This window comes from Jaculus jaculus, chromosome 7, assembly GCF_020740685.1.
Source record: "Jaculus jaculus isolate mJacJac1 chromosome 7, mJacJac1.mat.Y.cur, whole genome shotgun sequence".
Lineage (NCBI taxonomy): Eukaryota > Metazoa > Chordata > Mammalia > Rodentia > Dipodidae > Jaculus > Jaculus jaculus.
Genome location: NC_059108.1, coordinates 88,587,274 through 88,614,219, shown reverse-complemented (window position 1 = coordinate 88,614,219; position 26,946 = coordinate 88,587,274). Strand labels below are relative to the sequence as shown.

The following is a 26,946-nucleotide window of genomic DNA, read 5'->3' as shown; positions in this document are numbered from 1 at the left end:
ATGGGCATTTTGGTAAATGTGGAAGTCAATATGATTTAGAGAAATCTAAAAAATAATGCATATTTGGGGGAGTTGTAAGTCACTGAATAGATTATTTAGCTTCCAGCTCTTGTCTTTCCATTCTTTTTTTTTGAAAGAAGGTTTACTCTGCAGCTCAAATGGCCTGCAATATGTAACCTAGGTTAGTTTCAAAGTCATGGTGAACTTCTGCAAGCCCCCCGAGTGCTAGAATTATGGGTGTGAGCTGCCATACTGACTGAGCTCCCAGCTCTTCACTGTGTCTTCAAGAGATTCCTTTATATTTTCACATATTACACTACAATTTCAAATTTCTTCAAAGTAATATTTTTAAGGTTAATTCTTTTATTTACAGTCTGTATTTCTTTTTTTAAATTTTTTTGTTTGTTTTATTCTTATTTATTTGAAAGAGTCAGACACAGAGATAAAGAGGCAGATATATATATATAGAGAGAATGGGCGCATCAGGGCCTCCAGCCTTGCAAACAAACTCCAGATGCCTGCGCCCCCTTGTGCATCTGGCTAACGTGGGTCCTGGGGAATTGAGCCTCGAACCAGGGTCCTTGGGCTTCACAGGCAAGTGCTTAACCGCTAAGCCATCTCTCCAGCCCACAGTCTGTATTTCTTTCGGTGTACAGTTTTGAATATGATACATTGTTGGCAGCCATGATAATCATTATAGTTGTCTACTACAGTTATTATTTATTTACTTATTGGTTTTATTTTTCGAGGTAGGGTTTCACTCTGACCCAGGCTGACCTGGAATTCGCTATGTAGTCTCAGGGTGGCCTTGAACTCACAGTGATCCTCCTACCTCTGCCTCCTGAGTGCTGGGATTAAAGGTGTGCCCCACCACGCCTGGCCACTGGAATTACTTCTAGTCACTCTTGTGCATGTGCTGTCATTTGATTCTCTCAACATGTCACTGAGAGTTTAAGTCAGGATAGGCATCCTTTTGTAGATGGGGAAATTAGACCTGTTTACTAGTTGACTGCTCAACAGAACCAGGGTTGAAAATTCTTATGTTTTAATCAGAGGTTCCTTTAATTAACTCATTCAGGCATTTATGTTAGTATGTGTCAGATTAAATTCTAGTTATGTGCCCCGCAGTAAATCATAATTCCTGTACATAAGGAGTTCTCCACAACGTTCCAGATACATTTGACAGTTGATTCTTATATAGACCACTGCAGAATACAAGTAGTAACTCTATGTTCTAAGCAGAAAGGAGGAATGAATTGAAGTGGCTCAAAAGGCCCAAACTACCGTCATATTTTCTGATACCCAATTTGATGTCAGATGACTGACACTAATATCCAATGGAACTAGATTTTTCTGGTGATTTCCACAGTATTGGGGAATGCAATAGTATTTTTCTAATATATTACTCAGTGATCCTTTAATTTCTTTTTTGTCCAGTTTTTCAACTGTTTATACTCATTTTAGTTTTGGTAGAAACTATGTTTTTTTCTTTTTTTTTTTGATTTTTTGAGGTAGGGTCTCACTCTGGTCTAGGCTGACCTGGAATTAACTATATAGTCTCAGGGTGGCCTCAAACTCATGGAGATCCTCCTACCTCTGCCTCCCGAGTGCTGGGATTAAAGGCATGCGCCACCATGCCTGGCTAGGAACTTTCTTAATGATTAAGCATTTGTTTTATTTTTAGTACTAATTTGTCTAAAGTATTTAGCTGATTTTTAAAGCAATCCTGTTGCTGAATTTAAACATCCTTATTTATTAGACATATATTAAAATTCATAGTAAGGCATAGTTAAGTTTAATTTTTAAAACTAAGCTACTTTTTGTGACTTTAAAGCCTTGGAATAAATCTTGGCCCTTACCCATATTTGTAATTAGCTAGATTGTTTTCATTTTAAAGTCAGTGGATAGAGCTATTTTAATTCTTTTTAATTCACAGTTGTCTTAGTGAAATGAAAGTTCAGAAAATAATATTTATTTTTTCACTTGTGAATCAGAAAACTTTTTCTTGAATATTTTGTGACTGAAAATATATGGGCAATGAAATTAGTCTTTTTGTGAATAAAAATTTATGATATAATATTGAAAAGTTAAAATATATTAACCAGTAAATAAATATCTTTTATTTTTGTATGAACTATGTTAGCTTGCTATCAATAAGTTTAAATTAGTTCAGACTTTTCTTATTACAATAAATGTTTCCTTTTAAAATGCATGATAATCATAATCAAGACAAAATTTGTCCTGTTATTTATTTTCAAAATGATTGTACATGTTTAGCAGACTTTTGATTTAAATCCCCAGTGATATATTAAAGACAGATGTTTAGATGACCTCATGTTTAAAGTAATGTTATATTTGGACACAAGATTAAAATTTCCTTAAAATCTCTCCTTATAAACTAAACTATAAGGGAATATACAAAAACTAATTGATGATTTTCAGTGGATTAATGCAATTCCTATATTTTAAACAAAATTTCTAACTTTTCATGGAATTTCACATAGTACAAAAGAGCTGATTATGAAACAGCTGTTTACAAATGAAAATATTGTTTTTGGCTGGCCATCTAAATGGGAAACAGATTTAAGAAGTTTCATGAATTTGAATGCAAGTCTACCATATCATTTATACTCGACCAGAGAACATTGTTGCAACTGCAGCACAGTTACCAAAACCTTCAGCTGAGTATTGTTTCTTAGGGTATAATAGTTTTTCCTTTTGAAAATTACTTTTGCTATATGCTAAGCAATGCAAAACATGCAGGTAGTATATTTCAAAAGCTTCAAAGAAACTCATAAGCAATTTTCACATTTCAATGAAGAGAAGTTAGCAGATGGAGTTATTAGAATGTATAGGCAATTGGGTGGAATGAATACATATGAAATATAAGAGATACTGCATAGGGATGGTAAATTAACGTATATTATTGAATGCGTTTAAGGCAGACCTATTTAAGCATTAGCATATGATCACTGTGAAATTTTAAAATAAAGTATTTTCTTTTATTTATTTATTTTTGAGGAGAGAGAGAGTATGGGCTTGCCAGGGCCTCTTGCCACTGCAAACTACAGGTGAGGTGCCACTTTGTGCATCTGCCTTTAGGTGGGTACTGGAGCAGAGGAGGCTTTGCAAGCATGTCTCTGTAAATGTTAAGTATTTTCTGGCCCCTGAAGTTTTTAAATAATTATTAAGGACTGTTTTGGAAATTGGATTATTTGGAAATGAATGACATTGGTATTCTGATTGAATTTTGAATATGACTCCTTTGAATGTCAAAACACATGCCTTATTGAAGGTACTTTATGAGTTAAAACTTCTAGAATTATAGAGTTGGTCTGTTTTTTTGCCTTTATTTTGTTATCATTCTTCTTATCTCATCTATTTGAAACTTGTGGTTCTTAGGTAGATTTTTTTATTTGTTTCATCACCAGAGGAAATAAGTAATTTCTGTGGTATGGGGTCTGCCATGTGGTTCTTAGTGCTGTTGTCACCATATAATATCCTAAGTGAGTGGTGAAGTGACATAAGTGGAATGCATGAAAAATCTTATAAAGCAAGTTTTGGGATAAGTTAAAAAAATAAATCTAGGAATGCAATTAACATATGTAAAAGCATTTTAAAATGGGGCATTAGTATTTTGTTGAAATTGATGAATATGTACTTAATGATGATATATATTTATTATATTTATTTTCCTATATGTTTTATTTGATGAAAGTTAATGAACACTTATAAATGAATTCTTTGACATACTGAGATGTTAAATGGTTGTATGCTATCAATTTAAAGGTACAATTGATACCTTATGACTCCCTTAGTGATGTATCTTTTATTTTTGAGAATAAGAGAGATGTTTACCACTTTCTGGATTAGGCAAACTGCATAGTTTATGCCACATTGTCCATCATTTTTAGCCTTACTCATGGTATTATAATACAGTGATATATAGATATCAGACAACTTCCACAAATATGAGGTTTAAAGGGGGGATAAACTCATAATTAGTTAGGGTCATTATAACTCATATTTAAGAATGAGTTATTTTACAGACAGTGTAGATTGTAAAATGAAATAAAACGACTGCTGGGTGTAGTCAGAAGATTGGGGTGTATGTCTAGGTTTCAAAAGTCTATTTGTTTCTAAGTTACATAGGGCCAAATTGAATTTTGTGCTAAATATCATTCAGAAACTTTGACTGCACTGGGTGTGGTGATGTACACCTATAATCCCAGCACTCTTGAGGTTGAGGCTGGAGGATTAAAAGTTTAAAGCCAGCCTGGGCTATATAATGAGACCGTATGTCAAAAACAAAACACAATAATTTTTGGTGAGAGGTATATCTATCCACCCTGCTAACAACCAAGGAATTTATAAAGCAAGACAGATAGGTAATACCGATATCCAAGATCCATCAGTGCTGAAGTATTTGATGAATGAAGACAATGAGTTACTATCATTATTGTTCAGTGTTCTGATGGTAGTTAACTTTGACCTAGGCACCATTGTAAGATTAGAATAGAATCAGGTTTTGAGGCATCGATCAGTAATTTTATAAATATGGAAACTAAGGCAGTTAACTAAAAGTTGCATATGCTTTCAGGGGAAGACCTGAAATTCTTTGCAATTTCTACTATTATTTATGAAGCATCAACATTTATATCTCCAAATACAAAAATACTAGCTATTTGGATCCTTATTTTGTTGTTTGTATCCCTGATCAAAACTATCAAAACTATCAAAACTATCAAAACTATCACAAACCTTTAAGGCCCACCACTTTCCATTGTAACCATTATTATTTTGATTTAATTTAGTTGTCTTCTTTTTTTTTTTTTTCCAAGGTAGGGTGTCACTCTAGTCGAGGCTAACCTGGAATTCACTATGAAGTCCCAGGCTAGCTGCTAACTCATAGTGATCTCCCTAACTCCTGAGTGCTGGGATTAAAGGTGTATGCCATTATGCCTGGTTTTAATGTATCTTCTTTTGTTTGTTTTCAAGGTAAGGTCTCACTCTGGTCCAGACTGACCTGGAATTAACTATGTAATCTCAGGGTGGCCTTAAACTCACAGAGATCCTCCTACCTCTGTCTCCCGAGGGCTGGGATTAACGGCATGCACCATCATGCCCAGCTAATGTAGCTTTTTTGACAAGATGACAATGGCCACTTAGCTTCCTGGTCACATTCCTCAGGCCTTCACACAACACACACTGAGTGTTCTGATTATCTCAAGAGTTTGAGCATGAGAAGACAGCATGGGAAAAGAGGAGCTGGGGCCTAGAGAAACTCACCAGTTATGTGAACTTCAGAAGAAGAGGTCAGTAGTGGTTTTCCAGAGGAAGTGAAGAATTGTATTAGCGTTGCAGGGTAAGTAGGAACCAGTGGAAGTTATTATAGTATGCTGGGTGACAACTAAGGCCAGTGGCTATGTGAAAGAGAAGGAAGTCTTGTTTTGAGAAAAGAATCACTTGGATTTGGTGACTAATTAGATTGGGAAGTTGAATGACAAAAAGCTTCACTAAGTAGGGGAACCTGAACTCTATTACTCATTATGATAGAGATTATCAGAAGGAGGACTGAGTAATCATGAGTTATCTGAAGTTTGAATTTTCCAGTTGCTGGAAATTTGATGGTTTTCACACGAGGCTCTGAGAGTTCCCTTGCTGGAATACTCTAAGCTTCTCCATGGAAAATGCTCTCCTTTCATTTAGTAAGTTTATAAAGCCTGATTTTATTTGAGAAGCCAGAGACATATTAAAAATCTTTCAAAAATGCCAGGATAAGAAAACAGAAGCCACATGACAGGAGCCTTTTACTTAATTTGTAACTTCAATTCTTTATCCTCTCCCAACTTTTCTCTGAATATACATAAGACAGAACTGGGTTGCCTGGCTTGGAATCCCAATTCCTCCACTTATTAACAAGTAACATTTTCACATTCTACTTGGTTATGGTTTACATTTCTGTATTTTTAGGATTAATGAAAGAAATAGCTTCATAGGTTTGCTGTGAGAATCACGTGAGTTAACACACACAGTGTGTCTGCCAGATAGTAAGCATTCAATCATGTTTCTGTCAAAACTAAAAACATTTGTAGTTTAGTATTGTCATTAGTACCTTAGCAGGTTTCAACATACTTTCCTGGAAATGTCTCCATCATTCATGATGGGAAAGAGAACATGGATATTCTGAAGTAAAAAGTATTATTCTTCTCTCAAAAAAAATCATAGAAATGAGTCAATGTTGGAAATAGAGAGCTACAATGAGGATGAATGATACTGGTTTTCCTAGGCCCAAGTAAAGGTTCCAAAACTAAGTGGAAACTGCCTTTGGCTTTTGAAACCACAGATCTCACTGGATCTCTCAATGTGATGTTTTACCTGTAGCCAAGCTTTCTAATTCTTACTAAGTACCAGATTTTGTGCTTATTGTCAGGTTTTATTTATTGATATTGTCCTCATTAGAAATAGCTTTGTGATAGACTATCTTCCCAAGTCCCAATGTTAAAAGTGGCACTCATCTTTGCATGCACATTAGAATCATCCAGCAGGTTTGTCCAATCTTCTCCCTCATGTGTGTGTATTCTGTGCACATGTATATACCCATGTGGAGCCCCGTGGGCTCATCTGCTGTGGTGTGATAAACTGCAGTGGCCAGGGATGCACAATAAGTGTTCTGACTCATTGCCCTTCTGTCTTATGTGGCCAGAATATCTTGCTGATCCCAGAAATTGCTGGGCTCCCTCTCCTCCCACCTCCACAAGTCCTAGTAATTCTTGGGTCTCTGCTCCCTTATGGAGTTGTGGTTCCTGACACATTTGGCCATGTTCAGCTATTTATGTGGGTCTTAGGTATTGAAATTAAGTGCTATCCCAGCCTTCCTTCTTTTCCTCAGGCCTTCATGTTAGCACAGGGAGTGCTCTTAACTACCACACCATCTCTCCAGCCCCAACTTTTTGACATTGTAACATGATGTTGTCCTTTACACATATGTTATGCTATTTTCATAGTTATTCTGGTATGCTTGTAGCCTATAGGCAGCAGGTTAGAAATGCTTGAGATGGCTAGAAAAGAAATCTCTGCCACCAGATGATTCCTGACACTTATTAAATATGGATGGAAGAGTGGAACTCAAGTATCAGTGCTTTGAAAATTCCCCAGGCAATTGTACTGAGCAGCCAAAGTTAAGACCACTGGCTTAAACTATCCACCAATTCTTAGATCTCCTTTGACTAATCTAGATAGCCATCCTTCCTTGAAAGTTTTCTTAATATTTATTTATTTGTAAGGAGAGAGAGAGAGAGAGAGAGAGAGAGAGAGAGAGAGAGAGAGAGAGAGAGAGAGAGAGAGAAAGAAAGAAAGAAAGAAAGAAAGAAAGAAAGAAAGAAAGAAAGAAAGAAAGGGGACATCAGGGCCTCCATCTGCTGCAAACAGACTCCAGATACATGTGCTACTTTGTGCACATGTGGCTTTATGTGGGTACTGGGGAATCAAATTTGGGTCATTAGGCTTTGCAGGCAAGCACCTTAACCACAAAGCAGTCTCTTCAGCCTGAGAATTTTTAATATTAGTGTGAATGGTACCAGAGGAAGGTTGTGAATCAGTTTTACCTGGTACAGACAATGCTATGTATCTGTGAAGGCCCCTCCATATGGCCACTGGCAAACAACTGCATTCCAAATATTCCCAAATAGTCAAACATAAAACATCTGGCTTAGTATGCAGCAATGAGCTTGGACCAAAGACACATGAAAATGTTCACATAGGGCCTCATAACAAAAAATTTCACTACCACAACATGTGTCTGACTCAAGGACATGCTCTAGAGTTACATTAAACAAATTCTTTTTTTGTTGCTTCTTTTATGGAAATCCACAAAGATTCTGGTTCATCTATATGACAGTTGAGGGAGAGGGATATTTAACTTCATTTTAAATAATTTTGTTTTATAGATTAATAATGGTGCCTCCAGCTTTGGTCGAGAAGGTCCTTTTTGCAGTAGTCAGTGGTAACTGTAGAGAGACTCATAAAAGGTAGCATTTCTGAGAATCAGGGACTGTTTAATGCTCAGCAATAAATAGAACATCTATATCACCCCATCCAGGGCTCAGGGAACATTGTGGAAGAGGGTGTGGAAAGAAAATAATAATTGGTGGCACACACCTTTGGTTCCAGTACTAGGGAGGCTGAGGTAAGTGGATCAGTTTGAGTTTGATGAGTTGAGGCCAGCTTGGGAAAACAGTGAGTTCCAGGTCTGCCTGGGCTAGAATGAGATTCTGCTTCAAAAACAAACAAACAAGCAAGCAAACAAACAAACAAACAAACAAAAAGAACTAGTGGAAGACTCGGGTGGAGTGGCATGGAATGCTGTCTTTGGAGCATGACATCACTACTGTACTCTTGATCTTATAGCAGCTGTTATTATAGGCATAAGACCTGCACAAGGTTGAGCCTATTCACATCTTGTCATGGGGTAAGTGGTGGGGAGAAAGATCTATGAGACCCCGCCTCCCCCTTGGGGAGTATAGGCAGATAATGGTAGTTAGAGGAGGTAGGGTTATAAGGTCCCACTTTTCCCTGAGCATCTATAGGCAGTTAATGGCCTCTGGTGGAGGGAGATACATTTTCTTCAATGATATATAGCAACTAGTAATGAGCCCATGTTTCTGTAAATAATCCCTCAGCCAGAATGCTATGGGCAACCCTAATGAAACTCATTAGGTCATTAAAAAAAAGACATGAAAGTAGGAGGACTAGTTGAGAAGAGGAAGGGGAACAAAAAAGGGTAATGGGGAATGAATATGATGAAAAATATATTGCATACATGTATGAAAATGTCATAATAAATTCCATTATTGTGTACAATTAACATATAGTAATAAAGCTAGTCAAACATACATACATAAACTTGCAGAAATTATAAGTATGGAGACTGCTAAATTATTCAAGTGTACTAACTTGTATACTCCAATCAAGAAACAGAATAATACCAGCAACTTCTCCCTCCTGTCATTACCTTTTGCTTTCTCCCCTGTGGTAACTTTGATTTTTGTCTTTAGTGGCCACATCTATTTCAATGAAATATATTTTGCTTGCCCATTAGGAGAACACTTTTACAATTTGGCCAAATCCAACAACTCCTTTTCTATGGTTATTTTCCCCATCTGTTTAGAATTCACATCCACATTGCATTGTTGCTTCATCTAATCAAGGAAGGGAATGTCTCGAGAGTATGTGTGCCATAAACTACTTAATTTTCTGAAATACTGACTGCCAGGGGCCTAATGAGAAACCACCACATCTTCATTGGCTATAAATTAAAGCCCTTATTCCAAAGGGGACATACAGTGCAAGAAGCTGCTATGAATATTTAAAAATAATTTCATTCTGGCTGTAGAGATGGCTTAGTGGTTAAGTGCCTTCCTGTGAAGCCTAAGGTCCTTGGTTCGAGGCCTGACTCCCCAGGACCCATGTTAGCCAGATGCACAAGGGGGCACATGCATCTGGAGTTCATTTGCAGTGGCTGGAGGCCCTGGCATGCCCATTCTCTCTCTCACTCTGCATCTTTCTCTGTCTGTTGCTCTCAAATAAATAAAAATAAACAAAAAATTTAAAAAAGAATTTCATTTTATTTTTGTTTAGGTCAGAGTTTCTATTATATTTGTATCCAGGTAATTCCCTTTATTGCTTGTATTTATATTTTTGCTTTACATGTCAACACGTTGTTGTATGCTTATCATTATCACTACAGAAGCTAATAATTGTCAAGACAGATACGATTATTTAGTAACACAGAGCAAGCGTGCATGGCAATTATTGTCAAAGGGGTATGCCATGTCTCTTTGCACACTGCCTTTTCTTGGTGAGTTTGTGGGGCATAAAATGAATCTAGACTACATTAATAGCAGGACACAATTTATTTTCATTGTCATTCTTATAAGATACTATTAATACAGAATTATGTTTTTCTTAAAAATCTTAAAAATTAGTCTTAAGACAATAATTAAACTATATCTCAGTCAGATTTCTAGACTATTTTAGGCAAGAGACCAATAATGACATAATTATCATATAATAGGATACATACAAGTAAATATAAATTAAATAGGATAAATATAATTGAAGAATCAATTATGAGAATTTTGAGAACCTATGATATAATTCTAAGAGTCTAGATTTATTTTGAGGGCTGAAGGCACCTTGTGGAATATTAACTATCTTCCTTTTGGGTGGGTGGACCTTTAAAATTTAATTTGCTATTTAAAAATTAATTATTTAATGTAATGTTTGCTATCTCCATGAGAGAGTATGAGACCAATTCACAGATTTTCTCTATCCAGGATTAATCCTTTTATTATCTTGAATACTTGTTATTTTTTATTATTATTGTTTCTTGTAAAGTACAGGATTACTATTGATATAAGGTTTGCTTCATAGTCACTTAGGAACAATTCTAAAACAAACAGGGACCATTGATGGGGGGGAGTATCATGTTTTCCATTAAAAAAAAATATTTTTTGTTGTTTATTTGAGAGCGACAGAGAGAGAAAGAGAGAGAGAGGGAGAGAACGGGCATGCCAGGGTTTCCAGCCACTGCAAACAAACTCCAGATGCCTGCGCCCCCTTGTGTATCTGGCTAACGTGGGTCCTGGGGAACTGAGCCTTGAACCGGGGTCCTTAGGCTTCACAGGCAAGCGCTTAACTGCTAAGCCATCTCTCCAGCCCATGTTTTCCATTTTCTAATCCAGACAATGAAAGTGCACCAAATAACTTGCCAACAGAAAGGTCCGGATGATAGAATATCCAAACTAGATGCCGATCTGATACTGTGGATAATAAAGCACCAGTTCTGTTTCTGTAGTGTGTCCAAGAACATGACACTTATGAGATGATGAGGATAGCTGTCATGCTATGAGGGTTATGAAGTCAGTGTTGGATGAGAAGTTGGGAGTTTTTTTAAATAGAAGTAATGGTTCTCCACAGCTTATGTTTTTAAACCAGCATTTTCTATCAGACCTTCCTGAATTTGTGGAAATGTCATGTATCTATACTGTTCTGTACAGTAGCCATTAGTCATATGTGATGATTGTTGAGTACTTGATTTATTTATGTTTATTTATTTATTTATTTATTAGAGATGGGAGGGGGGAGAGTATGGGTGTGCCAGGGCCTCCAGCCACTGCAAATGAACTCCAAATGTATGTGCTACTATGTGCATCTGGCTTATGTGAGACCTGAAGAATCAAACCTGGGTCTTTAGGCTTTGCAGACAAGTGCCTTAACTGCTAATCCATATCTCCACCTTGATTGTTGAGTACTTGAATATTTGGGCAGAGGAGTTCAGGGAAAAATGAGATTTATTTAATTTTAATAGATTTAAGTCACCACATGTGGCTAGTATGTTGGATATTATCTTTTAAAATATTTATTTATTTGTGAGAGAAAGAAATGGAGAGAAAAGGAAGCAGAGAGAAAGAGAGAGAGAAAGAGAGAGAGAGAGAGAGAGGCGAGAAAATGGGTGCACTGGAGCCTGTAGCTACTGCAACAAACTCCAGATGCATGCATCATTTTGCACATCTGGTTTATGTGGGTACTGGGGAATCAAACCTAGGTCTTTAGGCTTCAAAGGCAAGTGCTTTAACTGGTAAGCCATCCCTCCAGCCCAGATGGTATCTTTTAGATTATACCTTTGCTCTTAAAAAGCAGAAGACTTGGGAGATTCCTTTGTAGAAACATATCAAATTAGCATAATCCAGTATAACTCATGCTTCACTTCTACAGATAAAATTCTTGCTAAAGAACAAAGTTTTAGGGGGGCTGGAGAGATGACTTAGTGATTGAGGCACTTGCCTGCAAAGCCAAAGGACCCAGGCTTAATTCCCTAGGACCCTTGTAAGCCAGATGCACAAGGTAACCCACATGTCTGGAGTTTGTTTGCAGTGGCTGATGCCCTGGCACACCCATTCTCTCTTTCTCTTTACCTGCCTCTTCCCCCCTTCTAATAAATAAATAAATAAAAATAGTTAAAAAAAAAACCAACAAAGTTTTTGACATAAATCAGACATATTATCTCACAGTTCTGGAGGGTAGAAGTCCAAAATCAATGTTTTGGCAGAGCTGGTTCCTTTTGTAGGCACCATAGGAGACTTTGTTTCATGCCCGTTTCCTAGCTTCTGGTGGTCACTGGCAACCCTAGGCATTCCTTGATTTAACCCACGGTAATATAAATATTTCTTATAAAGCAATGCCTATTAACTTTAGAGAGGTTGGAAAAGGTATTTCTAATTTTATAGCGGTAGCTGTAGTTAGTGTATAGTAAATAAGAAACCTAGACTTCCAGTTAAGATCGTGGCGTAGAAACCACACCAAAGCTGCCTAGGGGAGAAAAGGCCAAAAATCCAGCAAAATACACTTTTCTACTAAAAAGAGAAGGTTTATAAGAAATTATCAACCATAGCAGGATAATTGCAGAGACCCAAAGCATCTAGAGATCATAGAAGCAGGCAGAGGTGGCTCCAGCAGCAGTGATACCAGGTCCACCTGGCCACAGCTGCCAGGCTTGGCCTGAGCTGCAGGAAAAGCCAGGTGAGGGGATTTTCCACTCACACCAGCCTCCTCGCAAACTCAAGAAATGTGGAAGGGAGGATGGCAGGGACCAGATGAAGTGCTCATGATGAAGAGGATCAGTGGGAGAACTTCAGCCACCATCCATAGCCTCCTCCACTATCAGCACAAGGGCCAGCAAGCACCAGAGGCCTGGGGAAGGGAGCCTACACAACACCCAGCACAGGCAATCAGAGCAGCAACTCAGTGACCCAGCCAGCCTACCTGAGCCCACAGCTCAGCAAAGAGGGTGCACAGCATAATTGAGACCAAAGCCATTCCAAAAGGTAATTGAGATTACACTAGGTGAGTACCCACCAAATAAGCCTGGTAGATAGGCTTGCATTGGATGTGCTAATTGCACTTTCCATGTCAGGATAAATTATATGTTAAATCTGATGGGTGGCTGGATTTGCCATTCTTAAATAAGCTATATTTTGGGCTTATCATTTGTTGCTTTCTGATTTACAGTGCCTTTGTTTCCTCTTTTGTCACTTAGTCATAAACTGACCTTGGAATCCTCTACAGACCAGAAATCTTAGCCTCCCAGTTGACAGGATTAAGGGTGTGTGTGTGTTGGGGGGGGAAACACACATCCTTATAGACTGTGACTTTGTTAGAGGTTCTCTTTGTCATAATACCTACTCTTGCATAAATACTCTGTTCTGTTTTTCACTGAATGTGTACATTGTTTAGTTAAATTTTAGAATTTGCCTTTATTTTAGTTCTACTCAGCCTACTTGAATACTGTCATAGAAGGCAAACCCAACACCTAGGGTCACTTTTGTTGTTACTCTGAGAGTCTTAAGAACCACACCTGTACCTTAAGCTCATACCCTGAAGATATATAACATCAGATTGATTGCTACTTCTACTAATACTGCAGACAATTAGCAAACCCAAGCATTAAATTAATCCAAGATGCAAAAAACTCTACATTATAATATAAGAAACACAAAAAAATCAAGACAATATTAATCCACCAAAACGTATTAAGTGCATCAGAAATGACCTCCAGTGAGACTGATGTAGAGGAAATGCCTGAGAAGGTCTCAAAAGAATGATTATAAATATGCTCAAAGAGGGCTGGAGAGATGGCGTAGCAGTTAAACGCTTGCCTGTGAAGCCTAAGGACCCCAGTTCGAGGCTCAATTCCCCAGGACCCACGTTAGCCAGATGTACAAGGAGGCACACGTGTCTGGAGTTCATTTGCAGTGGCTGGAAGCCCTGGCGTGCCCATTCTCTCTCTCACTCTCTACCTGCCTCTTTCTCTCTCTGTCACTCTCAAATAAATAGATAAAAATCTTTAAAGTAAAAAAAAAAATACTCAAAGAAATCAAAGAGGAAATCAAAGGAATCAAAGAAGACACCAGAAACCAAGTTAATGAAATAAGGAGATCAATGCAAGACATAAATAAGGAAATAGAAATAATAGATACTCAGAAATAGTATTTATGAAGAACACAGTCAGTAAAATTTAAAAAAAAAAAAACTGTAGAGAGTTCATCAGTAGAATGGATGAAGGAAAGAACCACATATCTACACTAGAAAATCAGGTGGCAGATCTAATACAATCCAACAAAGAGAAAGACAAACTAATAGGAAGGTATGAATGGGAATTTCAAGATGTTTGGGACATTATGAAAAGATCAAACATAAGAATTCAGGGTATAGTAGAAGGAGAAGAACTTCAATCCAAAGGCATAGTAGGCAATTTCAACAAAATCATAGAAGAAAACTTCCCCTAAATTGGGAAAGAGATGCCAATGTACATACAGAAAGCCTTTAGAACACCAAACAGACAAAACCTGGAAAAAACCTCTCCTCATCATATTATAGTTAAACTACCAAACATACAAACCAAAGAAAATATATTGAAAACAGTTAGAACAATCAAGGATTATATTTAGTGAGGTAACTAAAGCCCAGAAAGCCAAACGTCACATGTTCTCTCTCATATGTGGATCCTAGATACAAATAATGGGACTTCTGTGTGAGTAGGAAGAAAACTAGTAGCAGAGGCCAGAAAGGAGACATAAAGAGAATAGAAAGTGAGTGAGAGGGTGGGGAACTTCACAGAATGGTACTGTATATATGTAGGTAGAGGAACAGATTAATGGGGGTGAAAGGGCCTAATGAGGTCAGGGCAAGGCATCATAATAGGAGGAAAAGATGATTACATCAAAATAAAAGAGAGACTGATTGAGAGGGGAGGGGACATGATGGAGAGTGGAGTTTCAAAGGGGAAAGTAGGGGGGAGGGAGGGAATTGCCATGAGATATTGTCTACAATTATGGGAGTTGTCAATAAAAAAAGGAAAAAAGAGGGCTGGAGAGATGGCTTAGTGGTTAAGTGCTTGCCTGTGAAGCCTAAGGACCCTGGTTTGAGGCTCGGTTCCCCAGGTCCCATGTTAGCCAGATGCACAAGGGGGCACACGCGTCTGGAGTTCGTTAGCAGAGGCTGGAAGCCCTGGTGCACCCATGCTCTCTCTCTCCCTCTATCTGTCTTTCTCTCTGTGTCTGTCGCTCTCAAACAAATAAATAAAAAAAAAAAAAAGGAAAAAAGAAAAATAAGAGAAACCTAGCTTCCAACTTATAAATATGCATTATAACATAACTCTTCCATGTTTCCTTTTTGAATTTTTTAGGACCCTTGGCTAGTGGCAAAATATTTGGTCTCTCCTAGTTCATGTATGTATGTATGTATATATGTATATGTATATATATTATGCCATTTACCTCATTTTATTATTTAAAAGACCAGAAAAATCAAAGTGCAATTTTATTCAATAAATATCATATGATTCATATACATTGTTTTGCAGAAGGTAGCATCTATTATTTTACAATGATGAAAATAAAATATTGACCAAATAATCAGTTATCACACAGTTTCCATCACAGCAGCAAGTTCCTTGAACTGTCTGTAGAAATTCTGAAATTGTGGAATTGTCATTTCAATGAATTTGTTATTTCTTTGACCAAATTGATCTGCCACTTTGAGCATCACGGCCACATAAGGATACGTACGATCTGCAACTGTCTGAGCTCACAGCCATATCCAACTTCCACTGAAAATCTACAAGCTCTCTGAAACATACAAGGAAAGATGCTGATTTTGGTTTTTTAGTGTCTTCAGCTTTTACCTATTCACACCAAGTAACAACTTCCAAGCTCCTTATTGGCTAGGCCAGATAATACATCTACTTTTTCCACTGTTCTGGCTGGCGACCTGGGTCTTAGCAACCAGCACTTGCTCACTGTACTGAGATGCCTGCTCCATCTCCATCCTAGTCCCTGTATATATATTTTTAAATTTTTATTAACATTTTCCATGATTATAAAATATATCCCATGGTAATTTCCTCCCTCCCCACCCCCACACTTTCCCATTTGAAATTCCATTCTCCATCATATTACCTCCCCATTACAATCATTGTAATTACATATATACAATATCAACCTATTAAGTACCCTCCTCCCTTCCTTTCTCTACCCTTTATGTCTCCTTTTTAACTTACTGGCCTCTGCTACTAAGTATTTTCATTCTCACGCAGAAGCCCAGTCATATGTAGCTAGGATCCACATATGAGAGAGAACATGTGGCATTTGGCTTTCTGGGTCTGGGTTACCTCACTTAGTATAATACTTCCCAGGTCCATCCATTTTTCTGCAAATTTCATAACTTCATTTTTCTTTACCGCTGAGTAGAACTCCATTGTATAAATGTGCCACATCTTCATTATCCACGCATCTGTTGAGGGACATCTAGGCTGGTTCCATTTCCCAGCTATTATAAATTGAGCAGCAATAAACATGGTTGTGCACGTACTTCTAAGGAAATGAGATGAGTCCTTTGGATATATGCCTAGGAGTGCTATAGCTGGGTCATATGGTAGATCAATCTCTAGCTGTTTTCCACAATGGCTGGACCAGATTGCGTTCCCACCAGCAGTGCAGAAGGGTTCCTTTTTTTCCACATCCCCACCAACATTTATGATCATTTGTTTTCATGATGGTGGCCATTCTGACAGGAGTGAGATGGAATCTCAATGTAGTTTTCATCTGCATTTCCCTGATGACTAGTGATGTAGAACATTTTTTTAGATGCTTATATGCCATTCATATTTCTTCCTTTGAGAACTCTCTATTTAGCTCCATAGCCCATTTTTTGATTGGCTTGTTTGATTCCTTATTATTTAACTTTTTGAGTTCTTTCTATATCCTACATATTAAACCTTTATCAGATATATAGCTGGCGAAGATTTTTTCCCATTCTATAGGTTGCCTCTTTGCTTTTTTCACAGTGTCCTTTGCGGTGCAAAATCTTTGTAATTTCATTAGGTCCCAGTGGTTAATCTGTGGTTTTATTGCCTGAGCAATTGGGTTGTATTCAGAAAGTCTTTGCCAAGACCAATATGTTGAAGGGTTTCCCCTACTTTTTCCTCTAGCAGTTAAAGAGTTTCCGGTCTGATGTTAAGGTCTTTAATCCATTTGGACTTAATTCTTGTGCATGGCGAGAGAGAAGAATCTATTTTCATCCTTCTGCAGATATATATCCAGTTTTCAAAACACCATTTGCTGAAGAGGCTGTCTCTTCTCCAATGAGTATTTTTGGCATTTTTATCGAATATCAGGTGGCTATAGCTACTTGGGCTCACATCTGGGTCCTCTATTCTGTTCCACTGATCTACATGTCTGTTTTTGTGCCAGTACCATGCTGTTTTTGTTACTATGGCTCTGTAGTATAGGTTAAAATCAGGTATGGTGATACCACCAGCTTCTTTTTTGTTGCTCAGCATTATTTTAGATATTTGAGGTTTTTTTGTGATTCCAAATGAATTTTTGGATTGTTTTTTCTATTTCCATGAAGAGAGCCTTTGGAATTTTGACAGGGATTGCATTAAATGTGTAGATTGCTTTAGGTAAGATTGCCATTTTCACGATATTGATTCTTCCAATCCAGGAACAAGGGATGTTTCTCCACTTTCTAGTGTCTTCTGCAATTTCTCGCTTGAGTGTTTTAAAGTTCTCATTGTAGAGATTCTTTACTTCCTTGGTTAGGTTTATTCCAAGGTACTTTATTTTTTTTGATGCAATTGTGAATGGGAGTGATTCACTGATTTCATCCTCTGTGGGTTTGTTGTTAGCATATATAAAGGCTACTGATTTCTGTGTATTTATTTTGTATCCTGCTACATTGCTGTAGGTTTTGATCAGCTCTAACAGCTTGCTAGTAGAGTCTTTAGGGTCCTTTATGTATAGAATCATGTCATCAGCAAATAATGATAACTTGATTTCTTCCTTTCCCATTTGTATCCCTTTTATGTGTGTCTCTTGCCTTATTGCTATGGCTAAGACTTCCAAAACTATATTAAATAAAAGTGGGGACAGTGGACACCCTTGTCTTGTTCCTGATTTTAGTGGAAAAGCTTCCAGTTTTTCCCCATTTAGTAATATGTTGGGTGTAGGCTTGTCATAAATAGCCTTTATTATATTGAGATATGTTCCTTCTATTCCCAGTCTATGTTGGACTTTTATAATGAAGGGATGTTGGATTTTGTCAAATGCTTTCTCTGCGTCTAATGAGATGATCATGTGATTTTTGTCCTTCAACCCGTTTATGTAATGTATTACTTTTATAGATTTGTGTATGTTGAACCATCCCTGCATCTCTGGGATAAAGCCTACTTGGTCAGGCTGAATGATCTTTTTGATATACTCTTGTATTCTGTTTGCCAATATTTTGTTGAGAATTTTTGCATCTATGTTCATGAGGGAGATTGGTCTGTAATTTTCTTTTTTTGTTCTATCTTTGCCTGGTTTTGGTATCAGGGTGATGCTGGCCTCATAGAAGGAGTTTGGTAGAATTCCTTCTTTTTCTATTTCCTGGAAAAGCTTAAGAAGCAATGGTGTTAGCTCTTCCTTAAAAGTCTGGTAAAATTCAGCAGTGAATCCGTCCGGTCCTGGGCTTTTTTTAGTTGGGAGATTATTGATAACTGTTCGGATCTCCATGTTTGTTATAAGTCTATTTAAGTGATTAATTTCATTTTGATTTAATTTAGGTAGGTCATATAGATCAAGGAAATCATCCATTTCTTTCAGATTTTCATGCTTTATGGAGTATATGCTTTTATAGTATGTTCCTATGATTTTTTGAATTTCTCTGGAATCTGTTGTGATGTTACCTTGTTCAACTCTGATTTTATTAATTTGTGTCTCTTCTCTCTTTCTTTTGGTCAGATTTGCTAAGGGTTTATCAATCTTGTTTATCCTTTCAAAGAACCAACTCTTTGTTTCATTAATTCTTTGGATTGTTCTTTTTGTTTCTATTAATTTGTTTCATTATTTTCTGCCCTAATCTTTATTATTTCTTCCCGTCTACTAATTTTTGATTTCCCTTGTTGTTCTTTTTCCAAGGCTTTAAGGTGAAGCATTAGGTCCTTTACTTGCGACCTTTCTAATTTCTTAATATAGGCACTCAAGGCTATAAATTTACCTCTTAGAACTGCCTTCATTGTGTCCCAGGGATTTTGGTATGTTGTGTTCTCATTATCATTTGACTCTATAAATTTTTGATTTCCTTTTTGATTTCTTCATTGACCCATTCATCATTTAGTAGTGTATTGTTTAGTTTCCATGATTTTGTGTATGCTCTATAGCCTTTCTTGCTACTGATTTGTACTTTAATTCCATTGTGGTCAGATAGAATGCAAGGAATTATTTCAATTTTCCTGAATTTGTTAAGATTTGCTTTGTGTCCTAATATATGGTCTATTTTAGAGAATGTTCCATGTGCTGCTGAAAAGAATGTATATTCTGCAGCCTTTGGATGAAATGTCCTGTATATATCTGTTAAGTCCATTCCTTCTATGACCTCATTTAGTCCAGATGCCTCTCTGTTTATTCTTTCCCGGGATGACCTGTCAATTGATGAGAGTGGGGTGTTAAAGTCACCCACCACCACTGTGTTTGGTGTTATCTGTGACCTTAGTTCTAATAGTGTTTGTTTGACGAATTTGGGAGCCCCCATGTTAGGTGCATATATGTTTAGGATTGTAATGTCCTCCTGTTGGAGTGTGCCCTTAATCAATATAAAGTGACCTTCCTTATCTTTCTTGACTAACGTCGGACTAAAGTCTACCCTGTCTGATATTAGGATAGCAACCCCTGCTTGTTTTCTAGGCCCATTTGCTTGAAACACCATCTTCCAACCTTTCACCCTAAGATAATGTCTATCCTTTGTAGAAAGGTGAGTTTCTTGGAGACAACAAATTGTAGGATCCTGCTTTTTAACCCAGTCTGCAAATCTATGTCTTTTTGTTGGGGCATTGAGGCCGTTGATATTAAGAGATATTATTGAAAGGTGTGTATTTATGTTTGCCATTTTTTTTTTTTTTTGTGTGTGTGTGTGTGTTTCTGGTTCTACCTGCGCTCTCTTCTGTTAAGTAGTATTTGAGTATTGCTTGTTTTTTCTAGGTTCCTTATATGTGTGCTTTTCCTTTTCTTCAGCATGGAGGATTCTATCAAGTATTTTCTGTAGAGCTGGTTTTGTCTTCAAATACTCCTTTAACCTGCTGTCTCATGGAATGCCTTTATTTCTCCATCTATTTGAATGGATAACTTTGCAGGGTAAAGTAACCTTGGTTGACAGTTTTTATCTTTCAGAACTTGGAATATATCACTCCAAGCCCTTCTGGCTTTAAAAGTTTGTGTTGAATAATCTGCTGTAATCCTGATGGGCTTGCTTTTGTAGGTAACTTGATTTTTCTCTCTAACTGCTTTCAATATTTTTTCTTTGGTGTGTGTGTTTGGAAGTTTGATTATAATATGGCGAGGAGAGGTTCTTTCTGGGTTTTGTCTGGCTGGGGTTCTAAAAGCTTCCTGTATCTGCAATGGCACTTCTTTCCCAATTTTGGGGAAATTTTCTTCTATGATTTTGTTGAAGACGCCTACTATGCCACTGGAGTGGAGTTCTTCTCCTTCTACTATGCCCTGAATTCTTATATTGGATCTTTTCATAGTGTCCCGAATATCTTGAAATTCCCACTCATACTTTTGTATAAGTTTGTTTTTCTCTTTGTTGGACTACATTAGGTCTGCCACCTGGTCTTCTAGCTTAGATATTCTGTCCTCTCCCTCATCCATCCTACTGGTGAGATTTTCTACAGTTTTTTATTTCATTAACTGTGTTCTTCATTGCTAGTAATTCTGACTTGTTTTTCTTTATTATTTCTATTTCCTTATTTATGTCTTGTATTGCCTTCTTTATTTCATTAAATTGGTGTCCTGCATCTTTTTTGATTACTTTGATATCCTCTTTTATTTCTTCTTTGATTGTTTTGATATGTTCTTTGACCCCTTTGAACATATTTATAATCATTCTTTTGAACTCTTTCTCAGGCATTTCCTCTAACTCTTTCTCACTGGAGGACATTTCTGATGCATTAATACTTTTAGGTGGATTTATATCGTCTTGCTTTTTAGTGTTTCTTGTGTTATAATGTATATATTTTTGCATCTTGGATTAAGTTAATGCTTGGATTTTCTAGCTAGCTGTGTATTCTTAGCTGTATCAATTGATTTGATATAATATATTTTCAGGGTAGGACCTTAAGTTGTTAGGTGTGGCTCTTAAAGACTCTCAGAGTATCTACAAAGATGTTCTTAGGGGTTGAGTTTCCCTGCTATAGGAGTATTCAAGCAGGCTGAGTGGAATAAAACACAGGTAGATTCTAAAATTTAACTAAACACTGTTCCCATTCAATCAAAAACAGCCCCGAGTATGTATGCAAGAGTAGTTATTATAATGACCAGATCCTCTATCAACAAAGAGGTTAAGATTTCTGGTCTGTTGAGGGATCCAAGTCAGCTTGCGACCAAGTGAGACCCTTCCCTGGTGCAATCCCAGTTACCTTGGATGATTTTGGTCTCAGTCAAGTTGCTGCCTGGGTCGTCGGGCTGCTGTTCTGATTTCTGGAGCTGGGCACTTGCTTTTCCTGCGGTGCAAACCAAGCCTGGCAAGTGTGGCCTTGCAGATCAGCAACCCTGCTGCTGGAACTGCTGCTGCTCAAGCTGCCCCTGCTTGGTCTGTAGCCACTGCTGCTGAAGGTGTTGCTGCTGGACCCACCGCTGCTGCTGCCTCTGCTGCTGCTGTAGCTGTAGCTGCCACTGCTGTAGCCACCACTGCTGCTGAAGCTGCTGGTGCTGTGTCCAATGCCACTGCTCCCCCTAAAGCTGCTGCTGCCGAGTCTGCCGCTGCTGCCTCTCCTGAGTCTGCTGCTTCTGGGGCCGCTGTTACCGGTGCTGGAGCCGCTGATGTTGCTGCTGAACTCTGCTCCTGCTTGGGTCCCGCTGTCAGCCCAAGTTGGTGTGGCCGGGTCCCGGGCCGCTGCTCTGTTCACCGGAGCTGGGCTCAGGCAGTGGGGGAGGGGAGGGTGCCGCAGCTGCTCTGGTTCTCTCGCTGCTCCAAGCGTTCTTCTACCTTGTGGTCTGCTTCTCCGTTGCTCGCTGCCGCTCTCCCCTCACGTTTTCCGAGTTGCAGAGAGTGCGGTGTGAGGGAAAGCTCCCGCACCTGGCTTTTCCTGTGGCTGGAGCCGAGCCTGGTGGCTTTCTGGTGCGCCGCCGCAGCGGTTGGCCGAGCTGCCGGAGCTGCTTTTCCTGCCTGTGCAGGCTCTGGATGCTCTGGAACTTTCTACTTCTCCACTGCCGCTTCAATTTCCTATACACCTCACTTTTTAGTAAAAGTGTGTATTTTGCTGAGTTTTTTTGGTCTTTTTCCCCCTTAGGCTGCTTTGGCGTGGTACCTACGCCACCATCTTAACCCGAAGTCTCCCTATATTTTTTAATAGTATGTTTTTTTTTTGTTTATTTTTACTTATTTATTTGAGAATGACAGAGGGGGGGGGCAGAGAGAGAGAGAATATGGGTGCACTAGGGCCTCTAGCCACTGCAAATGAACTCCAGACGCATGTGTCCCCTTGTGCATCTGGCTAACGTGTGTCCTGGGGAATCGAGCCTCAAACCGGGGTCCTTAAGCTTCGCAGGCAAGTGCTTAACCACTAAGCCATGTCCTCAGCCCAATAATATGTTTCTATATGATAGCTGGGTATGGTTTATACAGATTGTCAGAGGATGATTCCACTTTCTAAAATTCTACTCAGAAATTATGTTAGTCAAAATATGCCTTTAAGCTACTGTGATGGTTTCATTCATGTGTCCCCCATAAACTTAGGTGTTCTGAATGCTAGGTTTCCAGCTGATGGATTTTTGGAAATTAATGCCTCCTGGAGGCAGTGTATTGTTGTGGGTGGGATTATGGGTGTTATAGCCAGTTTACTCTTGTCAGTGTTTGGCACGCTCTCCTGTTCCTGTTGTCCACCTTATGTTGGCTAGGGGGTGATGTCCATCCTCTGCTTGTGCTACCATTTTCTCTGCTATCATTGAACTTCCTCTTGAGTCTATAAGCCAAAATAAACATGATTATTTTTTTTCCCCAAAAGCTGCTTTTGGTAGGGTGATTTCTGATTTCTGCCAGCAATGTGAACCTGACTGCAACAGTGCAGTTGGTACTGAGGAGTGGTATCATTTGCTGCTATATACCTGGCTGTGTGGTTTTGGCCTTTTGGAGCTGATTTTTCAAAAGGAATGTGGAAGGATTTCAAACCTTTACTTAAGAGATGGCTTGCAGTGCTGTAAGTATAGCTTTGTTGACTATTGTGGTCAAAGTGGAAAGACCTGAATGCAGTAAGAACTAGGGACTGTGAGGTTTGGTTTATGAGGTTGAAAAGACATTTGCCTGGACTGGGCTTGCAGAAGTTTGTGTGAGAGGCTTGCTGTTATGTTTGTGTCTTGAGAATTTGTGCAGGGTTCCATTGGGTAGAAATGGACTGGTGTGTGCAGAGGGGTATGACGCAGAAATAAAACCTTTGGGCTGAAGCTTTTGCCTTTTCAGCTGCAATTATAGGAGAGATTACAACCATTGTGATTGGGCCAGCTGACCTGCATTGGGACAGCAGGAAGAATGTAGAGTTTTGAAGGGGCCTGAATGCTCAAGGAGTGTCCTGTTCTTCAAAGTCTGTTTTATTCCCTGCGCCCCTGGATCAACAAATTGGCACCCTACCTGGTATTGTGGAATATAAGAAATGCAGGAAAGGGAGAGAGGGCCAATGAATTTGCAACATGGGCTTTTGTTTTGGAAATGGTCATGGGAAGTGTGCAGCAGGTCTGCTGGATTGCTTGCATGGAGACCCAAAGGAGCTGTGAGGATGATCTGCGTGTTGCAGTGGAGATGCTGGGACCATGAGATGGCTGCCAAGGAGAGCTGCTGGCCCTGGATAAAGTTTTCCAGGACTGTGAGTAGCCTCGCTGGAGAGGAAGAATTGGCACTCTGGAGACTTATTGTTGGTTAGAATTATTAGGCTTGGAGATTTGTCACTGACTAGAGTTGCTGGACTTGGATGTTTGATGTTTGCTCTGTTTAAAGATTGTATTGGTTGAATATTTCTTTGCTATGCCCAATGCCATCTTTTGCAGCATGAGTGTTTATTTTGTACCATTGTGTTTTTTCTCCGTTTTTTTTTTTTTTTTTTTTTTTTTTGGTATCATGGCTCAGTTAAAAGATTTTGGACTATGGGAATGTTTGAACATCATTAGGATTGATAAAAACTATGGGGACTTTAACAGATGGAATGAATGCATTGCATTTCACATCATGGATGGTTATTAGTTTAAGGAGGCCAGGGGCAGAATGTGGTGATTTGATTCAGGTGTCCCCTATAAACTTAGGTGTTCTGAATGCCTCCTGGAGGTACTGTATTGTTGGGGGTGGGCATATGAGTAATATAGATGGTGTCCCGTTTTTTTTTTTTGCCATCATTTCCCCCTGCTGTCATGGAGCTTCCTCTCGACTCTGTAAGCCAAAATAAACCCCCTTTTTTCCACACAAGCTTCTGTTGGTCATGTGATTTCTGCCAGCAATGAGAACCTGACTGCAAGTTTTTAGTTTTGAGATTTCCATGTTAGTTCATATTACTTGCAGTAAGGTGATTAAATGTTGCAGTTAGCCAGAAAATGGGGTTTGGTGCTCTTTCAGTCTTTGAGTTTGACCAAGGAAGGTGTTGGATTTTAGATTTATGTAAGAAGAACAATTTGAGACTTACTCCAACTATGTCTACTGTTAATCATGGTCCCCTACTCATTCAAGCTTTCATCACTGAGATTGAGAAAAGTATATGCCAAATACAAAGATTTTGATTTGGGTATGATAAAAACTGAGAGGGAGCTAGATAGAAGTACACTGTGCAGATTAAGGAAAAGTCAAACCAAGGTTCAGTCAAGTGGTAGGTATCTTGTAAGTAGCTACCTTCTCTTTACAGAGACAGATGATGGGTAGAAATTCATGGCATTTGTTCTGAGACATTCCTATGTTAAATCATGATTCTGCCTTGACATGTTGTGGAATTGTAGGTAAATTTCCCAAATATTTTGTATTTTCTTTGTTTGGAAAACAAGGTTAAAAATAGCCACTTTGCAGTGTTAATAGATGATTGTGAGATACCTGATACCTATTGTCACTGAACTAATAGTAGTTATTATTCAAATCTAGGGCTGCATTAGTATAACAGCTTCTGCCTTTATCACTTTATGCTTGTGGAACCCAGCATTCTCAGCAAACAATATTCCCATGTTAATGTTGTAGAAACACGTTTTAGTGGTTTCCAGCAGACCTTTCCATTTTAGTTCAAGTAAGATCAGTTCCATAGTTCTCTTTTTCAACATGGCTTGTAATAAAAATATAGTGCACTAACTCCCAGCAATAGCTCTTTCTGGGAACTCTAAATATAAACCATCAATGGTCTTGAGTTTGATATGTAAAGTAATCTAAGACATCCCTGTAAGCTCCTTGAGGGCAAGGAATTGTCTTGCCAATGTCCTTAATGTCTATTTGTGCCCTGCAGCCACTTTATAGATGCTTGTTAAATTGAATCAGATTGACATGTTCATGTAAATGTTCTTCTATGATTGAATATAGTAAGAATATACATATCAATGTGACCTTGTCTCTTATTTTTATGGTAAATTACACTTGGTGTATAATTTTTCAAAGATATAAAATACGAAATTCTCCCTTGTCATAAATTATTTTCAAAATCTCCAACCTGGGCCCTCAGACTTTGCAAGCAAGCACCTTCAACCTGGGAACTATCTTGCTGAAGACAGTATTTTTAGTGTAAGTTGTATGTTGGTTACAATACATGTGATACAAAATTTTGGGATTATGTTCTTTTGTATTATCTATATCTTTGAAAATTATTATGTCAGTCATTGGTGAGACCATACATAGGTAGGGAGCATAATTGTTGTAATTTATGTGAGAAAAGGAATGTTTCTTTAGAATTGTTAGGTACAATTTGTTTCGGGCACAGTATTTGCACATCTGTAAAAGTGACTAAATTACTGTATATCACAGTTGACTTTTTCTCACTATGTCAGACCATACATTAGAGTATTTAATTCCACAGACTTGGAGTCATTTCAAACAGAAAAAAAAAAAAAGGAATTTCTAAGTACTGAAAATGTTCCTTGGAGACTGGTGCTCCTGACTCATTCTTATAGTTTGAATCTGGAATGTACCTCATAAGCTCATGCTTTGAAAATTAAGTCTCTCACTTGTAGCACTATTTTGAAGGCTGTGGAGGCTTTAGGAGGTGTGTCTTGGAGGTAAGAAATAGGTCACCATAAGTAAGGTTATACCTATGCCTTGTTCTGATAATGGTCTGTTTCCTGAGAAATTACATTGTGAGCAGGTATACCTTATGTCCCTGCTGCTGTGGACGGAGGAACTTCCACTGCCATGTTCCACTAAAATTCCTCTGAAACTCTGAGTCAAAATTAACCTTTTCTCTTGTAAGTGGTTTCTGTCAGGTGTTTTGGTCACAATAATGCAAAAGTAACTATTTTATGTATTCTATATAAGCTGAAAGCCAGTAATTATAACTCATAAATAATTGCTTTAGTACTTGTAAGCTGTTATGTAAAATTATTATATCAAAGTAACAGTGAACACTTGTATAATTAACTTTCTGCCTCTTAACCTAATCATAATTATTTTTAAAAAGTACTATCCCATGGGCTGGAGAGATGGCTTAGCAGTTAAGCGCTTGCCTGTGAAGCATAAGGACCCTGGTTCGAGGCTCGATTCCCCAGGACCCACGTTAGCCAGATGCACAAGGGGGTGCTTGCGTCTGGAATTCGTTTGCAGTGGCTGGATGCCCTGGCGCGCCCATTCTTTCTCTCTCTCTCTCTGCCTCTTTCTGTGTCTGTTGCTCTCAAATAAATAAATAAC

At 38.3% G+C, this 26,946-nt stretch overlaps 1 protein-coding gene and 1 pseudogene across 1 annotated transcript in view; one reads left to right on the top strand and one right to left on the bottom strand.

Annotated features, from left to right (window-relative positions):
• Nucleotides 1-26,946, top strand: part of Slc25a21 (solute carrier family 25 member 21) — a 571,282-nt gene that overhangs the window by 33,921 nt on the left and 510,415 nt on the right. The gene's annotated exons all lie outside the window — the stretch shown is intronic.
• Nucleotides 15,484-15,882, bottom strand: LOC101597825 (annotated as a pseudogene).